This window comes from Schistocerca serialis, chromosome 2 (assembly GCF_023864345.2).
Source record: "Schistocerca serialis cubense isolate TAMUIC-IGC-003099 chromosome 2, iqSchSeri2.2, whole genome shotgun sequence".
NCBI lineage: Eukaryota > Metazoa > Arthropoda > Insecta > Orthoptera > Acrididae > Schistocerca > Schistocerca serialis.
In genome coordinates this window covers 807,888,559-807,893,455 of record NC_064639.1, presented here as the reverse complement: position 1 = coordinate 807,893,455, position 4,897 = coordinate 807,888,559, and the positions used below count along the sequence as shown (strand labels likewise).

Sequence of the window (4,897 nt, the reverse complement as noted above, 5' to 3'; positions counted from 1 at the left end):
AAACATGGACTGCGGGAAAACCTGAACAGAAGAGAATCAAATCATTTGAGATATGCTACAGACGAATGTTGGAAACTAGGTGGACTAATAAGGTAAAGAATGAGGAGGTTCATCGCAGAATCGGAAAAGAAAGGAATATGTGGAAAGCACTAATAAGGAGAAGGGGCAGGATGATGGGACATCTGTTAAGACATGAAGGAATGACTTCCATGGTCCTAGAGGGAGCTGTGGAGAGAAAAACTGAAAGGGAGACAGAGATTGGAATACATCCGCCAAAAAATTGAGGACGTAGGCTGCAAGTGCTACTCTGAGATGAAGAGGTTAGCACAGGAGAGGAATTCGTGGCGTGCCGGGCCGCATCAAACCAGTCAGAACACTGACGACCAGAAAAAAAATGATGTTGCTTTCTCGGATAGCTATACAACAATTCAAGCATATCATATTAATGGTTTTTATTACATAAAGTATATTGACAATACTTATCTCTGGTTTACAAGAACGTGTCGCAAGCGATTGGCGGCATGCAGACAGCGTTCTTCTCTATATACAATGTCCATGCAATTTTGTCACACAGATTGTGGATCACTAATAACGGCTATCGAAGGGCTCTCTTCTAAGGCGTGGTTTCTACTTGTGTCCGTCTTCTCTGCCCTGCCGAAGCTGCCTGCAGCGGCGCTTATATTCTCTTCGGGTAGGGGCCGCTCCTGTCGTGGTGCTGTCCTAGTCGGCAAACTATTGGCTGACATCGTCTCACAGCCTTCTCTGCTCTCGCATTCTTCATCTTTACGCCGGAACATCCTCTCCTTTAGACATCAGTGCCTGTGGTTCGGAGGGCTCCACATGCATGTGAAATGATTCTGTGAGTAACACCAAACTCTAGGGCCACATCCGTCACATGTTGTGCTTTTTCCAGTTTCCCGATGATTCTTCCCCACGTGAAGTCATCCTCATGCTGTGTCCGGGCCACGTCGTAATGAAACGCACCACCACAATGCACCGTAACTGATTGCTGGTTGACACAGTGTTTTTCCCCTCCACTGCCTCGCGCTGCGGGGCTAGTCCAATTTGGTGCTGTTGTTTTGTTGACCTCACGTCATGTGACATCCAGCTTTGTGTACACGACTTGGGAGACCTCAGCAACAGTCTTCCGCTATTTCATTCAGTTCCATCGAGTAGTTAATAGTTACGTTACTTTAGTTACCTCGTCCTGCAGTGTCTTTCCATTCCAGCTTTTGTCTGACGCCATCTTGTGCACACTGCAAGACACCCCCTTTATTCCGCTATGGAATGGATATGGTACAAATGATGACATCAATTTCACGAAACTTCTCCACAATAATAGTAACAAATATCTCGTTCCTCGCAAGAAATTTTTAAAATTGACGTTTGTCAATATGTCTGCGATTGCTGACTGTAGAAATTATGTGCCAGAATTTCTACGCTGTGTGTGCATGTTCCACGAAATAACTTGCACTACGCATTGCATTGCCTCGTTCAGTGATCTGTGGTGCTTCTTATAGATTCAGTTGTTTCAAACCACGTCATTAACTAAATAACTTGGTGAAACACCATCAATAGTCATCCTTCTCATGTATAAGTAGAGCGATTACAAGGTGGGACCAAGAGCCCCATTGCACAGTGATTCAACTATGTTGGTTACTATTACACACTTGTAACTTTCATATAATCTTACAAGTGATTCTAGCCTACAGGCGTCACTGGATGCAGATATGGAGGGGCATGTGGTCAGCACACCACTCTCCTGACCGTATGTCAGTTTACGCGACCCGAGCCGCTAATTCTCAGTCAATTAGTTCCTCAGTTTGCCTCACAAATGTTGAGTGGCTGCCGGCCGGAGTGTTCGAGCGGTTCTGGGCGCTAATATCTGGAACCGCGCGTCCGCTACGGTAGCAGGTTCGAATTCTGCCTCGGGCATGGATGTGTGTGATGTCCTTAGGTTAGTTAGGTTTAGGTAGTTCTACGTTCTAGGGGACTGATGACCTCAGAAGTTGAGTCCCATAGTGCTCAGACCCATTTGAACCATTTGTTGAGTGGCTGAGTGCACCCCACTTGCCAACAGCGCTCGGCAGACGGGATGGTCACCCATCCAAGTGCTAGCCCAGCCCGACAGCGCTTAACTTTGGTGACCTGACGGGAACCAGTGTTACCACTGCGGCTAGGCCATTGGCTACAAGTGATTGTGATAGCGGTTAATGTTTAGCTATAGAAGCTATACAGGCCTTTATTTGTTATGCGACTTCTTATTGGTTCAAATGGCTCTGAGCACTACGGGACTTAACTGCTGAGGTCATCAGTCCCCTAGAACTTAGAACTACATAAACATAACTAAGCTAAGGACATCACACACATCCATGCCCGAGGCAGGATTCGAACCTGCGACCGCAGCGGTCGCGCGGTTCCAGACTGTAGCGCCTAGAATCGCTCGGCCACTCTGGCCGGCCCACAGATTTAATATCTGAGAAAAATTGTTTATGCCTAAAGCAGTGCAGTATACTCTCGCCCTTTTTTAGACTCCCATAGCTTTTTTTTCTCGGTATCATGCTGCATTTGAATGATCCTTTATCCTCGTAGACTAAGCAACTTTCTTTCCATGTCCCTTGCTGCATATTGCAAGTGGCTCACAGAGTTGCCAAGATTTATGAACAGGACACCCCAAGTACACATGTAGAGGACGATATTCAGGGGAATGAGTGTCGGTTCGTGCCACCATAACACACTCTGCACTCGTCTACTCTCACACACACACACACACACACACACACACACACACACACACACAGAGAGAGAGAGAGAGAGAGAGAGAGAGAGAGAGAGAGTGAGAGTGAGTGAGAAGCACACACGCAGACACACTCACACATACTATACACAGAGTGGCGACTGCGCTACGTCAGCCATGGCGGCAGCCGAGTGCTCCGCTGTTTTACGAGGGACCCAGAGGCCGCAGCCGTGATGGAGTGCACGCTGTGCGGGGTGCGAGTGGATAGCGGCATAAAAAAATAAAGAGAAATAAAGTCGTGGGGTACGTTCTGTGCCATGAATACGCTCCCGGAAGAAGTTGAGCGTTGCTACAGTCCGTACGACTTGCTTCTTTATTTCCGCTCATTTCGTCACAGAGTGCAATCAAGTTCCAGAGTTAAGTTGCACAGAGGATAAATGGATGTCTCAAATTTGTAGCAGCTCTGGAAAACTTTGAGATATGTGCAAACGAGATCTAGTGCGAGTATTTTTTGAATAGTGTTCGAGTTCAGGTATTATGGTTCTCACCAGCTCGAGCTACAGTAAAACACTGAAAAAATTCACAGCCCTGCAGTTACTATCGTAACTCGGTAGTCCCTACAATACCGTTAGAGACACGTGTAAGGATTTCACTTGAGCATGATTGGCTTAACCCCTTGACCGGTCTGTTCCTTGTGCCCCTATCCGTTCCCGTACCTCGCGGCACTTTTTTGGAGCGCTGCGTTATCCGACACTTTCGGTGCACTTTTCTCAAATCAAGTGATTGAGGTCATCAGTCGCCTAGAACTTAGAACTAATTAAACCTAACTAACCTAAGGACATCACACACATCCATGCCCGGGGCAGGATTCGAACCTGCGACCGTAGCGGTCGTTTGGTTCCAGACTGTAGCGCCTAGAACAGCACCGCCAAAATGTGTGTGAAATCTTATGGGACTTAACTGCTAAGGTCATCAGGCCCTAAGCTTACACACTACTAAACTTAAATTATCCTGAGGACAAACACACACACACACACACACACACACACACACACACACACACACACACCCATGCCCGAGGGAGAATTCGAACCTCTGCCGGGACCAGCCGCACAGTCTATGACTGCAGCGCCTCAGACCGCACGGCTATTCCCGCGCTGTTGTGATTGTAAGTTGTCAACAATACATAACTTTTGGCAGCAGGAATGTGTACTACGAAAAGAGGATCGTTAAAATTGATTTATTTTGAGAGTCTCATGAAGGTTTTTACTGAACTAGTGAACGCATACACAATACTTTTAGGAAAATAGATGTTTCAAGAGTTTCTTTCTTTGAGTAATACATTTCAAAATAGCCTTGTACGGATAACAGTACGAACAAAGAATATAAATCTTAGTTGTCTGTTGGTACCTATCTGTGCAGAAGCGATCGTTGTTGCTGTGTACACACTTGAGAATTTACAATCGTTCAGCGCATTTGTTCGTCTCATTAATTATTATTGTTAACAGCCTAGAGAGGATATAAAATGTAGGCTGGCAATGGCAAGGAAAGCGTTTCTGAAGAAGAGCAATTTGTTAACATCCAGTATTGATTTAAGTGTGAGGAAGTCATTTCTGAAAGTATTCGTATGGAGTGTAGCCATGTATGGAAGTGAAACATGGACGATAAATAGTTTGGACAAAAAGAGAGTAGAAGCTTTCGAAATGTGGTGCTACAGAAGAATGCTGAAGATTAGATGGGTAGATCACATAACTAATGAGGAAGCATTGAATAGGATTGGGGAGAAGTTTGTGGCACAACTTGACCAGAAGAAGGGATCGGTTGGTAGGACATGTTCTGAGGCATCAAGGGATCACCAATTTAGTATTGGAGGGCAGCGTGGAGGGTAAAAATCGTAGAGGGAGACCAAGAGATGAATACACTAAGCAGATTCAGAAGGATGTAAGTTGCAGTAGGTACTGGGAGATGAAAAAGCTTGCACAGGATAGAGTAGCATGGAGAGCTGCATCAAACCAGTCTCAGGACTGAAGACCACAACAACAACAACAACAACAACAACAGCCTATCATCACCCTTGTGGCTGATGTAAAACCCTAAGTACACTTTGTAGAGCCTTCCACTTGTTGCCAACTGCGGGTCCGAGCGCCGTTTGTCGAGCAC

At 45.9% G+C, this 4,897-nt stretch overlaps 1 pseudogene; it reads right to left on the bottom strand.

Annotated features, from left to right (window-relative positions):
• Window positions 1-2,071: 2,071 nt before the first annotated feature.
• On the bottom strand, window positions 2,072-2,189 carry LOC126459072 (5S ribosomal RNA; annotated as a pseudogene).
• Window positions 2,190-4,897: the final 2,708 nt, after the last annotated feature.